The sequence below is a fragment of the Macrotis lagotis genome, chromosome 1, assembly GCF_037893015.1.
Source record: "Macrotis lagotis isolate mMagLag1 chromosome 1, bilby.v1.9.chrom.fasta, whole genome shotgun sequence".
NCBI classification, from domain to species: Eukaryota; Metazoa; Chordata; class Mammalia; order Peramelemorphia; family Peramelidae; genus Macrotis; species Macrotis lagotis.
Window position 1 is genome coordinate 766,902,439 of NC_133658.1, and position 21,807 is coordinate 766,924,245.

Sequence of the window (21,807 nt, forward strand, 5' to 3'; positions counted from 1 at the left end):
CCCCCCATATAATCAACTCCTAGTTTTATTCAATATTCAATGATTTTCTTACTTTCATTTTATTAATTTCTCCTTTTATTGTCAGGATTTCCAATTTGGTGTTTAATTGGAAATACTTTTTTTCTTTTTCTAGTTTCTTTTTAGTTTCAATGCATTCATTGATCTTCTCTTTCTGTTTTACTGATCTAAGTGTTTAGAGATATAAAAGTTCCCTTAAATACTGTGTTGGCTGCATCCCATAAATTTTGATTTGTTGCTTTCATTACATTCTCTGTAATGAAATTATCGGTTGTTTCTATAATTTGTTCTTTGAATCACTCATTCCCCCCCACACACTCATTCTCTAGGATTCGATTATTTAGTTTTCAATTAACTTTTAATCTATGTTTCCACAGGTCTTAATGAAATGTAATTTTTTACTGAATTATGATCTGAAAAGGATATCCTTGATATTTCTACTTTTCTGTATTTAGTAATATGGTTTTTATCCCCTAATACAAGGTCAATTTTTGTGTAGGTCTTACATATCACTGAGAAAAAAGATATATTTCTTTCTATTCCTATTTACTTTTTTTTCAGAGGCCTAAAAATTTCTCTAAAATTTTATTTATCTGCTGAAGCTCTTTTTTTTGTTAATTTATCTAGTTATGAGTGAGGAAAGTAGAGGTTTCCCCCGACAAAAGTTTAGTTTTGCTGTCTATTTCTTCTTATGACTCATTTAACTTTTCGTTTAAGAATTTGAATACTATATCATTTGATGCATGTGTGTTTAGTTTTGATATTACTTCACTGTTTAACACAACATGGCAGAATGTAGTTTCCCTGCTTATCTCTCTTAATTAGATGTATTTTTGTTTTTTCTTTGTCTGAAATCATGATAGCTACCCCTGCTTTTTTTTTTTAGGTTTTTGCAAGCCAAATGGGGTTAAGTGGCTTGCCCAAGGCCACACAGCTAGGTAATTATTAAGTGTCTGAGACTGTATTTGAACCCAGGTACTCCTGACTCCAGGGCCAGTGTTTTATCCACTAGACCACCTAGCCTCACCCCCCCACCCCGCTTATTTTTTAACTTCAGTTGAAGCATAATAGATGCTACTCTTGCTCCTTACCTTTACACTATGTACATCTCTCTCCTTCAACAGTGCTGCTTATAAATACAATATTGTAGGCTTATTGTTTTTAATCTATTCTCCTACCTATTTCTGTTTTATTGATGAATTCATCCCATTCACTTTCATAGTTACAATTTCTGTATATTTTCATCCATCCTATTCTCATTCTCTCTGTCTCTCTGTCTCTCTCTCTCTATGTCTCTCTCTCTCTCTCTCTCTCTCTCTCTCTCTCTCTCTCTCTCTCTCTCTCCCCTTTCACCTTTTCAAAAGTTCTTTGGTTTTGATTACCACCTCTCATGATCTACCCTCTCTTTTATCAGCTCTCCCCACTTCTCTCATTCTTCTCCCTTCCTATATCCCTGTAGGATAAGATAGATTTCTATATCCAATTGAGTATGTTAGTCCCTCTTTGAGTCAATTCCATAGAGAGCAGAGTTCAAGCATTCCCACATCACCCTCATTTTCCCCTCCACTGTAATAGTTCTTCCTTCCACACCTCTTTTTAATGTGTTAAATTTGCCCTACTCTGCTGTTCTTTTCCCCTTCTTCTAGTGTTTCCTTCTTTCTTGTCCCTTAATTTTATATTTGAAAATCATCCCATTATACTCAACTACAACTATGATCTCTTTCCAGGTATACTTTTTCCAACTGCCATAATAATGAGAAAGCTCTTAGCTTCACATGTAGAAATATAAACAGTTCAACTTTATTGAATCTTTTATAATTTGTTTTTCATATTTCCTTTTTTTATATTTCTCTGTCATTTTATATTTGGAAATTGATTCTTCTATTCATCTGGTCTTTTCATCACAAATATCTCAAAGTCCTCTATTTCATTAAATATCCATTTTTTTAGCCTGACGAAATACTCTCACTTTTGTTGGGTAGGTTATTTTTGGTTGTAAACCTAGCTCTTTTTCCCTTAGAATATCTAATCCTTTAATGTAGAAGCTTCTAAATCTTATGCCAATCTGATATTTAAATTGTTTCTTTATATATTTATAATATTTTCTCCTTGACTCAGGGGCTCTGGAACTGACCATAATAGTCCTTGGCATTTCGTTTAGGGACATCTTTAAGGAGATGACAAATTGATTCTTTTCATTTCTATTTACCCTCTGGTACTAGGATTTCAGGGCAGTTTATGATTTCTAGATTATTGTTTTTAATCATGGCTTTTAGGTAGTACAATAATTCTTTAATTATCTCTCTATGATCTTATTTCAGGTTAGTTGAAGTATAATTAGATATTTCACATTTTCTTCTACTTTTTTCATTTTGTTTTTGCTTTTTAATGGAGTCATTAGTTTCTAATTCTAATTTTTAATGAATTTTTTTTTCAGTGAGCTTGTACTTCATTTTCCATTTGGCTAATTCTACTTTTTTTAAGGAGTTTTTTTGTTTAATGAATTTTTGTATCTCTTTTTTCATTTGGTCAATTCTGATCTTTAAGATATTTTCTTCAGTATCTTTTATGCTCCTTTACCAAGTTGATGACTCTTTTTTCATGATTTTCTTGCATTGTTCTCATTTTTCCTCAACCTTTCTTATTTGATTTTTAGAAGCCTTTTTGAGTTTTTCCAGGAATACATTTTGAGTCTGTGAACAATTCACAATTTTCTTTGAGGCTTTGCATGTGGCTATTTTGACTTTGTTTTCTTCTTCTTCTGAGTTTGTGTCTTGATATTCCCATAATAACTTTTTATGGCCAGGTTCTTTTTTGGTGTTGTTTGCTCACCTTTCTTGCCTATTTATTGACTTTTTACTTTATGTTAAAGTTGAACTCTGCTCCTGGGGTGGCGGAAACACTGTCCCAAGATTCAGGGGTGTTTTTAGCTGTTATTTTCAGAGTCAGATGGGGGGGGAGGAGTCTTTATGTTTTTGTTTCTTCCAAGGTGGTATGATCTAAAGTGAGGTGCAGTCATAGCTTTCTTAGTCAGTGGTCAGGTTGATGAGCATCAAAATCATGATCAGGGTCCTCGTTTCTCTACAGCTACAAACATTGGTGTGTCACTGCTCCTCTTCTTCTCCCTGCTTCTGCAACCTGGAACTCTGTATCCACAGATCCCCTTTAATCTCCTTCTGAGCAATATTACAACCCACTTTCTGTCAGTGGCTAATAACTCCAGAAGCCACTGCTGCTGACTTGCTGGGTTGTGACTTTGTTGCTCTGAGTTCTACTCTCACCCCAACAAGATAAGCCCTTCTTTTTTTTTTAGGTTTTTGCAAGGCAAATGGGGTTAAGTGGCTTGCCCAAGGCCACACAGCTAGGTAATTATTAAGTGTCTGAGACCAGATTTGAATCCAGGTACTCCTGACTCCAAGACTGGTGCTTTCTCCACTACACCACCTAGCCACCCCGAGATAAGCCCTTCTAAGTTGTCTTGGACTGGAAAGTGTTTTCATTCCCACTTTTTATTGGTTCTTCTGCTCCAGAATTTAAAGTAACAGCAACATCATATGATAATCAATTATGAATCATTTTAGCTAATGATCCAAGACAATTACAAAGGACTTTATGATAGAAAATGTTATCCACATCCAGATAAAGGATTGTTTGACTCTTAAGTAGAACAAAGCATACATTTTTCACTTCACTGTTTTTGATTTTTCCTTTTACTCTGTTTTTTTCACAATTAAGACTAATAAGGAAACATGTTTTACATGATTACACAAATATAACCTATATCAAATTGCTTACCATTTAGGAAGAGGAGAGGGGAGGGAAAGAAAAATAATTAGAATTGTAAAATTGAAAAAATGAATGTTAAAAATTGTCTTTACATATAATTGTGGGAAAATACTATTAAAAATAAAACAATTTTGAAAAATAAATGATACACCTTTTCAGTTTTGAAATTGAGTTACTATTTTGTATTTGTCTTGAAGAAACTTCTGTATTCCTTTAATGTATGTCTATCCTAAGTATGCTTGAAGATAATTTTAAAATGAGTATAAATCTTACAAGACACATTGTAGAAAAGCCTTTCCACTTCAAGATATTGACTCAAGAGCACATATTTATATATAAAATGTTTTAAGCACTTAGTACATACTAAGTGTACTTTGTATACAACACTAGATTGATGCTAGATGCTAGAGACACAAAAATAAAAACAGAATAGAGTCAGTTTTCAAGAAGCTCATATTCTTCTGTTTTATAAATTCCAATTGCTCTGCTTGCTTCCTCCACCCCCACCCTGAGTTTTTGGCCTTTTAACTCACAGTATATTTATAATGCCCATGTAGAACCCTCTGCCCCATCATACTGGCTACTCCTAGTCCCATGACATTCAAGGGTTGGGGAGAGTAGCAATGCTTATTTCAGTCCACAGCTCATGAACCCACTGTTCCACTAACTCTTTCCAACCAAGCCAAAATAAAACTTGTAATGCCATGTCCAGGCCCTTTATTTCAAACAGAAGGCAAGATAATAAGAAATGAAGTCAATCAAGTGTCACACTACTCACAAAAACCACTATTGGCTAATTCCCTATACCCAGAGAATGCTACCTCAATGTTGTCTTGGCATGTATATTAAAGAATCCTGGTACTAATACGGCAGTTTTTGTCATTGCTTCTATCTTGGAGCCATAGGTTTGATTGGTCTAGAGATATGGTCCCTTTCTGGCTCTATCATCTTCATCCCAGAGCCCTTGTCTCAATCTCTCCACAATCCTCCTTTTAACCTAACTCCTCAGATTTCTTGAAAATATAGTTCAGAGACTCCCAGAACTTTTTACATATTTTTTTAGCATTTCCCTTCACTAAAATGCTCTTCTTATGCCTCATCCCAAGGTGACCTCACATTCTCAAAGAAAATTCTATTATGGCACAATCTTGCATAGAGCCTACTGAACTAAACAAGTTACCAGTGCTGCATCTCATCTAGAATCCATTCTTTCTAAGTTTGGAAAGGTTTATCAACTATTGACTGATCAAAATGATGATAAACTCCTTTAGCCACAGCAGTGCATAAGAAGCCCCTATGAAACAACATGAAAGCTTGTTCTCTGGGTTACCAGAAGGAGTATGCTTGGTGATAGAATGGCAGATCCTTGATATTTTGAAGCAGGTCAAATGTTTTATGGATGATACTTCCATGGGTCACTGTACAAAAAAAAGGCCAACTTCTAGTGATAAGCCTCACTAGAGTCAGCTATGTTAGCAGACATTCTGTCTCTGGGACCATATAGTTCCAGTTGAATAAATAAACATACATTTGGAAGAAGTTTTAAAAACATTCATTCAGCCTGGGCAAGAAATGAACAGTTAAATATCAACCTCATCCAAAGTTTTGTTTTCTCAAACACATTCCTATCCCTTAAGACTGTATTTTCCAACACCAGGCCATTTGGCTAATTCTAATCCTCAATTAGCTGAAAATATCTAATGTCTCTCACTCCCTGCAGATCTGCCTAATTGCATTCTATTGGCCATGAAGGCCTAGCCACAGTATGTAAAAGCACTGTACAATTTTCTTTTGTGGAAATTAGATTGTCATATTAAAACAAAGTTCCTGAATAATCCTTGAAATTTTATGCATTGGTGATTTTACCAACTATTGAAATACAGATGTAGAATGAGGAATAAGATTTAGGAATAAGGAGAACTAGATTCTAGTCCTATCTTTACTACTAACTATTTTTGTAACTTTTTATAAATTCTTCAGACCTAGGTTTTCTCATCTGTAAAATAAGGTTAGACTAAATCAGTAATTCCTATCTTCCTCCAATCTCCTAGTCCCTTAACTTTCAATAAACTGGTCCATATTCCCTTTTCAGTATAAAATAAAACTGAGATTGATTAATTTAAATAGGATAATCATTATATTTACAATATTTCTTATACCTCCTTGGCAAGCTTCTTCTACCCTTGTAGACATGAATACCCAAGACTGGAAACCCTTGGATTAGAGGGCTCTTGCTGGTTCTCAAATTTTGTAATAATGAACCTATCTGTCCTCTGAAAAACAACTTTAATTCTATCTCTGCCCGGAAGCCTGCCCTCATCCTCATAACTGATAATGCCCTTTTCCCTCAGAGCTCATAAAGCAGTGAGTTGGAGCTATTGAAAGAAACTAATAACAAAAGTGGAGAGCTGAAAAGAAGGTGTTGGTCACTAGTTCCTGATTAGCTAAATGCAGAATACAATACAAACTATTGCTCTCCATTGCACATAAGGTCTAAAAGATGTGAAACTTCACAGAAACAAACATTATTTGCTCTTTTCTGACCCCTCTAGTTTATGAGAGAAAAGCAGAAAATGGAAAGATCCAGTTGCTGCTGTGCTATATGTGAAGAGCTGGCTAGGTTGGATTTGCCTTACACAACCTGAATTGATTTGACATGAGCTTGCTCCTTACTGGACAAAGCCACATCTTGATGAGTAAAGAAGTGGTTGGGTTGAATAGGCCAAGGATAGAAAGCCTAATGAGTTTTGCAGTTTCCTGACATAAAGGAAATTGCTTTTTACACTAGAGATGTAACACTTTCTAAATGTCCTTTGAAGGATGATTCTAAATCGAAAGAGATTATAAATCCTATATTCAGATATAGAGGAAAAGAGAATCTGTCCAGTTGAGAAGTCATAGCAAAAAAGTGGTTTTGAGTGGTGTGTATGTTATTGAATGGACTAATGATGTCAAAACTTACAAGAATTATTTTGTGATAACAAAGATTTTCCTCCTTCATATGTTTTCCTGACAAGTTCCCATAAGTTTGTACCCATTCCCTTTCACAGATTTTAAAAGCAATGGTAGGAGATTGTGACATAGGCTTTTTAAATGTATTCTGGTGTATTTTATCATTCATATACTTTTAAAAATAATATCTGTGCTATTATCAATAATTCTTTTACCTTATTAACAAAATGGTTTAGTTTAAGCTCCAAATATTGTCATGGTGAGTAGTTGTTTGTAGAAATAGAAATACATAAGTGGGACATTCAAAGATGACAGTGGTGAATAGAGAAATTGGATTCTCCCATAATGGGGCTATCTCTAGGGTCCTGAGAGAATTTAGTATAACTATGCAGTGGTAGTCCTTTCCTGAATTAAAAAACTACACCTAGAATTATAATCATATAATCTGAATAAAAGATCCAGAAGGGATCTTTGGAGGCCATCTGCCCAGCCCTGCCATTTTACAATGTACTCAGTCATAACTATCCCAGGGCAGAGGAGACAATCTCATAATATTGACATCCAGCAGTGGGAAGAATTTATTCTTTTTAGAAAGAAGAAATGAACACTTATTAAGTACCCACATGCCATCACTATGTTAAGGGATTTATAAATATTATCTTATTTATCTTCACAACAAGCCTGGAAGATAGATACTATTATTATTATTCTCACTTTCCAGTTGAGGAAACTGAGGCAGAGATAAGTTAAGTGACATGTCTAGGCCAATAAGTAACTGAAGCCAGTTTCCTGGACTCCAGGTTCAGAGCTCCATCTATTGCCCTAACCAACTAGGATTATATTTTGCATATACCTTATATTTGCACTTACTAAAATGAATATGTTGCTTGCCCCCCAGTAAAATGCAAATTTTCTAAGAGTAAGGATTGCTTTACTTTTGTCTCTATACCCTCAGTGTCTTGAATTCAGTAGGCACTTAATAAATGCTTTGTTAATCCAAGGCAAGGGGCAGAATTAGGCTCAATTATAGGCAGATGTCCTTCAGATAAGTCCCTCATTTGTCTGTCTCATAGCTTACAGTTGAACCAAGGGTACAGGTTGTTCAAGAGGACTAAGCATCTCTACTGTGAGGATTTGTTGAGACCTTTTGGGGGCTGCTCATTCATCTTTGGTGTCCACCTGATTCATCCAACTCTTACCTGTGGCTCTAAGAAGTTGCAGAATGTGCAATGGTCATATTCCGGTCAACCTTCTTTGCAAAGGAATTGGTTGAGGGTGACTGATGGGTCTCAAACCAACCCATCAGTGAGTTAGAGGAATGTCTGTTCCAAGAATGTGAAGATTTTACCCAGTGGAATCTGCAAAAGAGAACAATTTATTCTAATGACCATGAAGTTGGCAGCATGGAGCACTTAGAGCTTGGCCATACATGGAAGATGCCAAGGTCATCCACTGCATTCAAAATATAACTGACAGCAGTCCTGACTTTTGTCTTGCCACTAGACTTCAATGACTTGGGAAGAGAGAATGAGACTGATGACTCTGCAATTATACTTCATTTAAATCCAATCCTCCTGCCAGTAAAGACATCACCTGGTGATGTCATTGGTCCTCTTGGAAAAGGAAGGACAAACAACAGCGTGCTGTGAAGCCTTTCCATACTTCAATTGTAAATTCTTTTTAGAAAGGGTAATAACCTTAATTTATTATCACTGAAAACATTAATGGGGATTTATTGACGATTTATTAAGAGCAAGAAATTGCTGGGAATGGAACTTAGGCTAGACATTTATGGTGGGGTGAAATTAGGAGCATTCAGAGCAGGAAATGGAAGACTTGGAGATGAGAAGATTCTAAAAAGTAAATCTGCCTACTTCAAAATCTTGCCTAAAGTTGTTCTGAACAATGGATAATTCAAAAAAAGATCTTCTTTTCTGATCTTAAAATGAATAGTGTGTTTTTATTTATAGCAAATTTGCTAGGTCACATTATGTGTGTTATACAAATAATGATTTTAGTTTACTTTTCATCTCCTAAATTTAGTGGCTTCAAAGGAAAGGCACTCAGAAAGGTGTATAAAAATTTGGAACCAGATGAGGTTAAAAATTTGCCACCCATAATCTTCCAAAAATGAATAATAATAGATGAAGAAAGTATTGGAGTCCAAAAGACTTGGATTCAATTCAACCTCAATGACCACAGTGGTTGATCAAGTCCTTTAACTTCTCACTGCCTCTAGCAACACATTAACAATGTAGATTACTAATGGAGGCAGTTTCCAAAATAGGACTTTCCTACACAGAGGAATCACACTCACAGTTGTTCCACTGGCTCCCTAAGACCTCCAAGATCAAATACAAAATCCTCTGATACCCAAAACCCTTCATGATCTATTCTCTTTTTCTTCTCTCACCCTTTTTCCAGTCTTCTTACACCTTCCTCCCCACCGTGATTCATGGCATTGGCTTCTTGGGGGTTCCACAAACAAGACACTCTCTCTTGGTTCTTCAGCTTTTCTCTGACTCTTCCCCCATGCCTGAAATGTTCTCCCTGCTCAACTCCATCCACTGACTTCCCTGACTTCCTTTACATTCAAATTAAAAAGCCTATCTTCTACAAAAAACTTCTCCCTCTCATTTTTTTTATTTATCTTGCATTTAGTATATTTGTGCATATTGATTTGCTTACTGTCTCCAATATTAGATCATGAGCTCCTTGAAGTCAGGGACTGTCTCACCTTTTTTTTTTGTATTTCCAGCTGTTATTTGACTGACTTTGGATTCTATTACTGTATCTATAATTTCTGTGACAGTACCTTTTGAAATAGGGGTTATAATAGGATAAACTTAAGGTTGGTGGAAAGAGTACTAGGCTCAGAGATGGAAAACCTGGGTTTCCAGGAAAACCTGGGCAGTTGACTCTGCCACCTACTTACCATCTTGGACAGGTCATTAAAAAAAATCTCAGTCTCAAGTTCCTTATCTGTAAAATAAATATGATGATATTTGTACTCCCTAGGATTTGCATAGGATTTTTTTTGATGATCAAAGGAAATAATTTTTGTAAGGCATTTTGTCAACATTAAAGTGTTATTCAGAACTAACATAAAATGATTTTTTAAACTACAGTAATTTATTTCCCCTTCCACTAGTCTCCTATTCTAATTATATGGAAAATGGCAATGACTTTTGGGCTTGAGTAGAACTTAAGCTAAAGCAGAATCTCTTCAAGTGAGAGCCCAGTTTGGCTACCTGAGGAGCATCTTGGCAAATTCAGAGAGATTCTTCTCCAGAAGGTTGGAGATGGGGGCATGTTTTTTTCAGGCAGAGAAAAGAAGAGAATTTATTTAAAGTTAGAGGACCTACAATCTGTACCCATAGCAAGCTTGTCCCCACCATGGATGAAATCCCAGATACTTGAAATCTTCTGGTTTTTTTCCTTTAGGTTTTTTGCAAGGCAAATGGGGTTAAGTGGCTTGCCCAAGGCCACACAGCTAGGTAATTATTAAGTGTCTGAGACCAGATTTGAACCCAGGTACTCCTGACTCCAGGGCTGGTACTTTATCCACTTTGCCACCTAGCCACCCCTACTTCAAATCTTCTGATGACTATTTTTGGATGACATGCTCTTAGTGAACTTAAAGGACATTGTTTTAGTGCACCATGATTAAATACTCTTCTGAAAAAAAAAAGTAGCGAGGTAGGTAATGTTGCTAGGAATAGAGTTCTAATAAAGGCTAAAAGATTTGGTTACTCATCACATCAAAAAACATCTCTGGATCATACAGGTTACATACTGGTGCTAAAATGCTTCAACCTTGATCTCCCTTTGTTTCTTAGCTTGGTAGCAAGAAAATGGGAGATGGGATTTTCAAATGAGTCACTAGTAACAAATAATTTTCAAAGGACACACTTTGAAGTTTGAACCAGGTGGGTACCAAGTAAGAAATAAAATCATTACAACATTTTTGACCCCATAAACTTCAGTAATCCAGTTTAGCTCCATCAATAGAATGTATATAGCTTAAATATGTATAGTTCTCCTGGTAGCCCTAGGGAAATGAGTCCTCACTGTGAGAAGCCAAGAGTGTGGTTAACACATCTTCTGCCAAAATAGTACATTTCGACTTTTTTGTTTTTATGGATAGTTTCCTAAAATAAACTATACACTTCCTGCCATCTTAAACAGTGCAATGAACTTATAAATGGAATCATAAATCTTTTCTTGATGACTTAGATTATTTAATCAGTTTAGGATTCAGTTTCTTTGTCTGTAAAATGAAGGGATTAGATCACATGACCTCTGAGATCTTTTCCAGTTCTAGATCTATGATCTTATGATCCTAGGATTATCATAAATAAGTTGTTGTGATGTGTTATAAAAGTAGTACATGGTACTAAGTAGATAGTAGCCCCAGCAGTAAGGTAGCACAATGGATAAACTTCCAGGTTAGAATCATGAATATTTGAATTCAAACCTGGGCAAATCACATGAAGCTCAATTTGCCTCAGATCCTAATCTGTAAAATGGGGCTATCTTGGAATGAAATGACAAACTATTCCAATAACTTTGCCAAGAAAAATCCCTGGAACAACTAACTGAACAACAAATCCAGAAGCAGTCCTAAAACTTTTTTTCTTTGAGAACTGTTTTCTAGTAATTTTTTCTTTTTTTAAAATCTCCTATAAAGTTGGAATGAATTAAGTATTTAATCAAAAAATGTTTATCAAGCATCTACTATGATGGTAGCACCATGCTTTGAGTACTAAGAAACAAAGACAAAATTGAAACTGTTTCTGCCTTCAAGTAGCTTACTTTCTAATGGGTGAGACACTTTTATATATAGGTATATGTGGAATACATACAAATGAATTCAAGATGGAGGATAGAATAAAAGAAGAAAATAAAAACAAAAGTTCTTACAATCAAGGGACTTACAGTTTACTTGGGGGAAATCATTCTATAGAGAATTTTTTTTAAAAAATGTATTGTCTGATCTTGTTACCTCTTAGACTTCTTGTTGCTTCCTTAAGGATACGATTTCTCTCTTATCACACTCAATTTGATTCAATGTACAACATGGAAACAAAGTAAAGACTGACAGATTGCTTTCCGTGGTGGGGGGGGAAGTAAGATTGGGGGAAAAATTGTAAACCTCAAATAATATCTTTAATAAAAAAAATTTTAAATAAAATCAAGAAATTCTGACCAATATCCAAAGGATTTAAGTTTAATAATAGTTTTTGGGAAAAGAAAGGTAAATTATCAAGAAACATCCAAAAAAATCTTTAAAATTACTAATATTCAGAGAAGTGCAAATTTAAACAACTGAAATCTCACCTCACCCATCAAATTGGTAAAGATGGAAAGATTCAATGTTGGAGAGATCATGGGATCTTAGCAGAATTCTAGACACAAGTAATATAAACAATTCTTTTATTGTTATACCAATTTGAAGGTCATGCTTAAAGTCTTCATAATGGTACATCTTTTCTCATTAAATGCCTCCTGTAAAAACATTCTGCCTTCTGAAAAAAAAATGCCAGGATCCATAGCCTCAAGGGTTCAGTCAATGTGAAACACTGGAATTTAGTGCAGGAGGAAGGAGAAAACAAGGGAAACATTTTTTTTAAATAATTTCAATCACTAAATATGCTCTTTGGAATGAATTCTATAATTACATGGCAATAAAAGCCTTCCATATTTCTGAGTTGGTAATAACTTTTTCCCTAAGACAATACATCATTTTGTGCCTTCCTAATGCATTTATCAGGGTTTCTTGTACATCACAGACATCTCTGTTGGCATCTTTTCCTATCTAGGTTGTAAGTTCCATGAAATCAGTACCTGTCTTTTGTATATTTTGTGTCTTCTCTAGACCCTCTCTGTACCCAGTAGGTGTTTTAAAAATACTGTTGAATTGAATGGCACAGGAATTGATACTAATGTCAAATTTTATTCTCAAGCATCCTGTACAAAGTAGTAGAATAATCTTATATTTGAGGAGAAATATTTAACAGAGTATTAAATATATAACATGTGTATTTACATACATAGGTGGTGTAGTGGATGGAGTCCCAGACCTAGAATCAAGAAGATTCATCTTCCTGAGTTCAAATATGGCCTCAAAAACTGTGTGACCCTAGAAAAGTCACTTAACCCTGTTTGCCTTGGTTTCCTCATCCTTATTCTTTTTTAGTTTTTGCAAGGCAATGGGGTTAAGTGGCTTGCCCAAGACCACACAGCTAGGTCATTATTAAGTGCCTGAGGTTGGATTTGAACTCAGGTACTCCTGACTTGAGGGCCAGTGCTCTATCCACTGTACCACCTAGCTACCCTGTTTCCTCATCTTTAAAATGAGCTAGAGGAGGAAATGACAAACCCCTCCAGTCTTTGCCAAGAAAACCAAAAAATGAGGTCATCCACAACTGAAATGATTCAACAACAAATGTGTATGTGTGTGCATATATATATATATATATATATATATATATATATATATATATACATATATGTTTTAAGGATGTGAGGTTTCTTTTTTTGGAAGGAAGGATTTGAAACAGAGATAACACGTACTTTGGCTAAATGATTTCCTAGAAGATTAAACTTGTAATGGTGAACTTGGTACATACATAAGGAAAAAGTTACAGAGGTGGGGGTTGATTCAAAAAGTGAAGAAATCCAAAAATTTAAAGAGTTGGGAGATTTGGATAAAGAGTATAAATTTGTTGTATTAATCAAGTTAAATGCTTATGAGTTAGAGAGGCATAGAATTACCAATATGTTCCTCTGGAGGAAATGTCTAACAAGAATGCAGAGCAGAATAGTCACGTTTGGGGATTTTTAATCATTTTTGTGTCATGAACCCCTTTGCAGTCTGGTTGGGTCTTTGGGTACCTTTTTAATTATAGAAAATTAAGAAAATTTTAAGAAAGTTCACACACCCCAACTTAAGAAATTCTACTTTACAAGCCTTCACATAAAGACAAGACAATCAAGAGAAACCTGGACTTCTGTTTGGGATCTTAAAATCCAAAATAATTACTCTTTCCCAACTAAACAAGGTTTTTTGTCTCAACATTCATTTTCAGAAAGTGTACAGTTAGCGAATCAACCTTGGGTAAAGATAGCAGTTTTTTAGTTAAAAACAAAGGTAGGGAAGCGGAGCCAAGATGGCAACAAGAAGGGATCAAGTCTTAGGAGCATTCAGATAAAATTCATCAGCTAAGGATTCTAACTAAACTTTCGAGAGACAGAACCCACAAAGGGACCCAGTGAGGCAGTTCTCCTACTCAAGGTAACCTGGAAAAGAGCAGAAAGGCTCTGCTCCCCGGGGTCAGAGAGGCAGCCTGCCAGAGGGGTGGCCCACCAGAGCCAAAGAACCTCAGCCTCCCAGAGGCAGCCCCAGGGCACTGGGGGTCTCAGCTCATAGCAGCAGGGGAGTCTCCTGAGCTGCACCCTGAGGAGCACTGGCACAAAGTGGGGGAACAGTGGGGGACCTCTGCCAGAGTGAGCACGTGGAGCCCAGCCCTCAGGGCACACAGCAAGCAGCATCCTGTTTCCCCAGCCCTGATCCAGGAAACAGAAGCAGGCAGAGCCTGTAAGCAGGAGCCCCCAGGGCATGAGCCCATTGAGCTGAGGGAGGGAAGTGAAGAGAGACTGCCTAGCTCTGTCCTCTGCCCCTGAAACAAGACTCTGGGGCTCTGACCACATTCAGATACTGACCATAGTCTAGGCCTCCCCATAGAACAGCAGCCCCCCCCACATCAGCCCCTTGGCAGAGGGGGGCACTTATGGTCATTCACAGACCAGGAGAGAGGACAGAACCTCACACACTGAGACCCTTGTGGGAGTGTCCCAAAAGCTCAAGAAACACCCCAAACCAGGCCCAGGCTGGGAAAATGAGCAAGCAGAGAAACAAAAAGAAGACTATTGAGAAATATTTTGCAAATGAGCCCAAGAATGACCAAAATACTAAGTCTGAAGATGAGGAAGCACAAGCTCCTGCATCTAAAGACTCCAAGAAAAAACAGAAATTAGGCTCAGGCTATGATAGAGCTCAAAAAAGACTGAAAATCAAATGAGGGAGTTGGAAGAAAAACTGGGAAAAGAAAGGAGAGAGATGCAGGAAAAACATGAAAATGAAGTCAGCAGCTTAGTCAAGGAAATCCAAAAAAATGCTGAAGAAAATAGCATGCTAAAAACCATCTCAGGTCAAATGGATAAAACAGTTCAAAAAGTTATTGAGGAGAAGAATGCTTTAAAAAAGCAAAATTGGCCAGATAGAAAAAGAGATAAGAAAACTCTCTGAGGAGAACAAATCCTTCAGACAAAGAACAGAATTCAGGGAGATTGATGAATTTAACAGAAATCAGGAATCAATACTTCAAAACCAAAATAAATGAAAAATTAGAAGAAAATGTGAAATATCTCATTGAAAAAAACAACTGATATGGAAAACAGACTTAGGAAAGATAATTTAAAAATTATTGGAATACCTGAAAGTCATGATCAGGAAAAGAGCCTTGACATCATTTTCAAAGAATTACTACAGGAAAATTGCCCTGATATTCTAGAAGCAGGGGGCAAAATAGAAATGGAAAGAATCCACCGATCCCCCAGAGAAAGAGATCCCAAAAAACCAACCCCTAGGAATATTATAGCCAAGTTCCAGAATTCCCAAGTCAAAGAGAAAATATTACAAGCAGCCACAAGGACATAGTTCAAATATCATGGAGCTGCAGTCAGGATCACACAGGACTTAGCAGCAGCTACATTGGAAGCTCCTAGGGCTTGGAATACAATATACTGGAAGGCAAGAGAGCTTAGAATGCAGCCAAGAATGAACTACCCAGCAAGGCTGAATGTCTTCTTCCAGGAAAAAAGATGGACTTTCAATGAACCAGGGGAATTTCAAAGGTTCCTTTTGGAATGGCCAGAGCTGAACAGAAGGTTTGATCTTCAGATACAGGACCCAGGTGAAGCATGGAGATTGGAGGAGAGGGGGGAAATATGAGGGACTTAATGAGGATGAACTGCATGTATTCCTGCATAGAAAAATGACACTGATAATACTCATATGAACCTTCTCAGTTAATAGAGCAGGTAGAGAGAGCTTTTATAGTTGAAGCACAGGAGAAAACTGAATTTGAAGATAAAATATGGTGTAAAAATGGAGTCAATAGAAAAAAAAGGGAAATGGAATGGGAGAAAGAAAAAAGAGAGGGGGAATAGTCCAAGATATTTCATATAATAAGATTTCTTTTATTACAATGAACTATTGCAATGATATGGAAGGGGGGAGGCAAGGGGGAATGAGGGAAACTTTGCTCTCATCAGAGATGGCTAGGAGAGGAAACAGCAAATATACTCAATGGGGTATAGACATCTGGAGTAAGAAGGAGGGGGGAGCGGGGGGGGGGGGAAGGGGTGGGGATGTGAATAAAGGAGGAGAGGATGGACCATGGGGGGAGAGTGGCCAGATATAACACATTTTCTTTCTTACTTCTTGCAAGGGGCTGGGAATGGAAGGCCTGCCCAGGACCACAGGGCCAGGTGGATTCTGGGCCTAAGGGGTGGTATGGGGGCTCAGGGCTTCTTTGGCCCCAGGACCAGGGATCTGTCTGCTGAGCCACTCAGCTACCCTACAGCAGTCATAGTGAAAGGAGAGAGAAAATAGAGTACATGGTAGTGGAGAAATAAGAAAGGAGGGAGATGCGATCAGCAATGGCAATGGTGGGAAAAAATGGAAATAACTTTTGTGATGGACTTATCATAAAGAATGAGATCCACCCATGACAGAGTTGTTGGTGTTGGAACAAAGACTCAAGCACATTTTTTGTTATAATTATTTGGGGGAGGGTGCAGGGCAAGTAGGGCTGGATGGCCTGCCTGGGGCCACATAGCGGGGTGATCTTTGGGTGTCTGGGGCCAGATTTGGACCCAAGTGCTCCTGGCTCAAGGGCCAATGCTCTGTTTTTGGTTTTTTTTTTTTGGTTTTTGCAGGGCAGTGGGGATCGGGTGGCTTGCATGTCACACGGCTGGGTGATTGTTGGGTTTACGAGGCTGGATGTGGACCCGGGTGCTCGTGGCTCCAGGGCTGTTGCTTCGTCCATTGCACCACCTGGCCATACCTACAATTATTACTATTATTATTTTTTATTTTAATTTTTTTCCTCTCCCCTTTACTTTTTTCACCCAAACAAGTCTATCTATATTCATGGGGGAGGAGGGGTATTTTGTTTACTTGTAAACAAGAATATTTTATTAATGTAAAAAAACATTTGTACAAAATGAGAATAAAAAAATAAATTAAAAAAAACAAAAGTAGTTTCTTTGAGAAACCTTAACTACTACATAAGCCCATCTTAATGGTGGCTCTGAAGCAAAACTCAGTGTTTTTCTTCCTTTAATGTAATTTAATATGTAGGTCAGTACCATTATCTAGCGTTCAGTTCGGTGTCAGGAAGACCTGGGTATGAATCTAGCCTCTGACACTTATTAGCTGAGTGATCTTGGACAAGTCAGTTAACCTCTGGGTTTCAGCTTTTTCTTCCATTAAAGTACAGGGATTTGATACTTTTTCCAACTTTAAATCTCAGATCCCAAGTGATCCAGAAGTCTGCTATGGTGCTTCTATCTAGGCTGAGCAGGAGATGGGTTTACTTCCTTCTCATCTATTGAGAACTCAGAGGGCTCACCAGATAAATGTAAAGACAATAGTCTTTCTCAGGTACTGAGATTTCAGCATTCATTCACTGGGCAAGTCTTCACTTGCAATGTTGAGCCCAAAATTAGATCCATGAAGCAGGGACATAGAGTCTCACAATAACATGACTCTGAAAATCATGATGTGGGGAGATTGTATTTAGAATAAATATTCCTTAGTATTTACCTTGCGTGCTTTTTCACTGGCATGTTGCCCATTGGGGGCATTGGCATCTTCATAGTTCAAGTTTGCTTTTGGAATGAAATGAGTCACTCATAAGTCATTGAATAGTTAACAAAGGGATATTTACTTAGTTCCAACACAGCACAGATATGCAATAGGATACAGTGGAATTTATCATCTATAAATGCAGCCTTTCTTATCTCCCCTTGGAAACCATCTGGTCAACAGGGCAGGACCTGAAGACCATGTGGCCAGCAAACAATCACCATGTGGGTGGGGTTTTTTGTGCCCTTGGGTAACTTAGAAGCTTAATCAGGGAAGGCAGGGGATCATCAGTTTCCAGGGACAGCACTGTTACCTTTGAGGGGGAAAAAAATTAATCCCTGTGGAGGAGAGGGAAAGGGGGAGCAGGGAAGGGGAAGGGAGGTGCTAAAGAAGGGGTGAAGGAGAGAAAGGAATAAGTATTTATTTAGCACCTAGTCTGTACCTTTCTTATTTGTTTTTTTCTTCTAGAAAAGGATCAGGTGATGCCTGGTCATGGCATCATGGCATCAGGAAGGTGATGCCATGACTTGCAAGTGAATGAGATTTAAGGGAGTGTGTGTGGGGGGGGTGCAAAGGCACCAGCCTCACTCTGTCCTCCAGAGCCATCTGGGTCCAGTGGTCAGATATAAATCAAGTCAACTGGAGATAACCCCCTATTCTGTTAAGCATTGTGCTTCTACAAATATCTCCTTTGACCTAAATAACGAACTTGAGTTGGGGGTTGTTATTCCCCTTTTGCTGAGAATAATAATTTAGTTGAGGAAACTAAGGCAGATAAGACTTTCCTTGGGTTATACTGCTAGTAAATGTTTGGTGCACAATTTGAACTCGGGGCTTCCTGACTCCCCTGGATTCTAGAAGAATCCTGGGAGATAATGGCCTTATCATAATGCCCCATGATTAATTATCAACTATTCTGGGGGAATTTGGAGAGGGGAAAGTGGGAATCTGGAGCTATGCTTTTGATTAGAGGAAGAATCCAAAAAACATTGTAATAATCTGAACCTTTAAGATGTTGCATAAAAAATAAGGTAGGTAGAAGATAGATAATACTAATGGTCTCTGATACTAAATGCAAAGGATCAACTTTAAGAAAACTGATATTGTATATAAAAATACAGATAGATGAAACAGATGTAATTCTTCTACTAAAAGATTCTTAGTTTGACATCAGGATTCACATAAGGAATTCTTTAAATAGCAACCATAGTAGATTGAATATGATTTGATTTACCAAAATTCGATTTGTACATAGCTTTTCAAGATCCTATCAATTTCATGAAATGAAATATACCTATATCCCCCTGAAAATAGCATTCCTCAAAAATATTTTCCTAGCCTCACCACTCTTCCCTAGGGCATATATAGTAAGTCAAATTATTGCAATCTTATTCCTTACAATGACTTCATACAAATTGTTATTCAGGTCACCTGTCTGAGTGGGTGTAGCTATTTGACAGACTGATGTATCTCATGATGTGAAGGGCAACCTTTAAATCACTGGGTTTATTAGAAGAAAGTGGTTTGCAGCACTTTAGCTTTTTCTCTCCAAGCATATACATGGTAATAAGCTATTTTCCTGTAGTGATCACCCATTTAGGAGATATTGGTTTCAGTCTATTTCCAAACTCAATTCAAGAATGATGGGGTTGGGTTTTTAAAATTTTAGATTAAAAACTATGTACTTATTCTTGTTACTAAATGCAGTGAGTTACAACTAAACCTTAATTGGCCCCTAGCCATGTGCCATGTACAGGTATGTATAAGAGAAATATAATTTTATGATTATGCCGAAGGAGGTTTGAAAATATTAGGTTCCCTGGGTGTACTGGAACACACTTACAGTCCTTGCTATTGAGGAGACTGAGACTGGTGGATCTCTTGAAGAGAGAATTCTGAGCTAGAATAGGGTTGAGAAAAATGATTATTAATTACTAGTAATTTGGGGTAATTCAGATCTTTCTCTTTTAATTTTATTCTCATTTCAAGACCTCAGCCTGTGAAGGTTGAGCTAACCTTCTCTATCCAAAGTCCCTCACTGCAACCAGAGCACCTTGAGTCATCCTAAACCATATTTGGTCACTGAACTCAAATGGCTCCAGGGGAGAAAATAAGACTGGTGTGATTTTGCCCGGCCTAATGCTGAGCAAGAAGCAGACACAAGAGCTGAATGAGATCTCCCTACTAGCTCTGATCAGCTGGGGGTAATCCACTATGAACTACCATGAGGAGTGATCACAGTATGAAGCTTTGTACCTAGAAAGCAGTAAGACCAAAAGTGACCCTGGAATATCATTTTTGATTCAGCTCAGATCCAGTCTAAGACCAATAGTGGGGATCTTAGACCAAGGGGAAGCCTGAAATTTTAGAACTTTCTGGATAGAAGACAAAGGCTGGGACTGGAGTCAGGAAGCCCAAAGTAGACACTTCTTAACTGTATTACCCTGAGCAAAACACTTAACCTTTATCTATCTGAGTTTCCTCAATTATAAAATGAGGAAAATTATAACATCTACCTTATAGGGTTATTAAGGATTAATAAGGTACTATTTTAAAATCAATTTAATGGTGCACATAGAAGGCTCTTCAATATTCATTTTTTGGTAAGATTTTGAGTTCCTCATTTCTCTCTCTCCCCTCCCCTCCCCTCCCCTCTCCTCTCCTCTCCTCTCCTCTCCTCTCCTCTCCCTCTCCCTCTCCCTTCCCTCCTCTTGACAGTAAGTAATCTGATTACTTATTCTCTTCCCCCACTTCATTTCTGGTGCTACCAACCTAGGTGTGCTCCTCCCTACCTCTCAGGGAAAGAGCCTTTTAACTAGTCTCTCCATCTTATTTCTCCTCCAAAAGACATACTGCTGCTTGGAATTATTTTTCTAAAGACAAATCAGATTATGTATTTCCCTATTTAAAAAAATCTCTTCAGTAGCTCCTTATTGCTTATATGATAAAAGTTCTAACTCCTAAGGGAGACATCCAAGGCTCTCCTACTATTTTTTATAATCTCCTACTGCATGGTCTTACCCATTTCCATTGCTTAGCCACACCCGATTACTTGCCAGGACTGAATCCACCCTATATCTTTGCTTATTTTGTTCTTTCTGCACCACCCTATCTCCAAACCTATCTCTTCCCATCAAAATTCTACTCATTCTTCAAGGACTAGATCACATTCCAACTCAGCAACATTGCCTTTTTCTTCTAACAGCAATAACAAGATTTAACTGGTTTCTATGCTTTCTAATTGCTAGCATCTTCTTGTCCCTTACCAGATTTCCTATCTATGCACCTGTAGGGAAAGGTGCAAGACTGTTTCTTGTACTTCTGCTATATGAAAACAAGACCCTGAGCATCCTTCACATTTTAAAAGGATATTTTTAAATGAACAGTCTTTGCACACATAGCACACAATAAATGTTTGTTCATTTGAATTACAAAAGAACTACAGGGAAACACACTGGATAAAATCATAAACTTCAAACTAGAAAGGACCTTAAGAGCTATTGAGTGCAATCCCTTCATTTTACAAATGAGGAAATTGAGGTATCAAAAGATGCCATGTCCAGTATCACATAGTATCTGAGGATTTGAAAGGAAGTCTTTCTGACTCTAATTCCAGTACTCCATCCTTACTCCATATTGCCATGGCAAGAGGTAGGATAATGTCAATTAATAAATGGAAAATAGGAAAGTCTTACAATAATTCAAAGGTCAGGAACTCTACTCTGTCTCTATAGATTGATAAGTGAAATTCCAAAGTAACTGGCATAGATCCAGTGTAAAAAATCAGGGATATGATGGGAGCTGAAAGGAATTTTCTCACCCCACACCCTTCAATCCTGAAGAAATTGCAGATGGCATAAAAATCAAAAGAATCCAAAGGACAGATATGACCCATGGGATTTTGATTGCTGGCTAGATGTGACTATGTGTATGACTCACAAAAGAATTGGAATAGCACTGAGGCTAAATTACACACAAAGTACAGTCAATATTCCCTGGTGGAGATTAGGCCGCACAGCTGCTGAAATTTAGTGGAGCCCTATCAGAAAGTTTAATAGTTCAATGGTGAATCAGCAAAGCCTTCCTTCTCCTACTAGGGATGTAGAAATCTGTGG

General features: G+C 37.4%; 1 protein-coding gene across 2 annotated transcripts in view; it reads right to left on the minus strand.

Annotated features, from left to right (window-relative positions):
• FAM76B (family with sequence similarity 76 member B) overlaps window positions 1-21,807 on the minus strand; it is a 217,547-nt gene that overhangs the window by 33,901 nt on the left and 161,839 nt on the right. Inside the window, exon 11 of one of the 2 annotated variants that reach the window (XR_012474351.1) lies at window positions 7,956-8,114. The gene's annotated coding sequence lies outside the window, so the exon portion shown is untranslated. Of the gene's footprint in view, window positions 1-7,946; window positions 8,115-21,807 lie in introns of those variants that run through there. The other variant, XM_074216526.1, reaches the window with a different exon arrangement.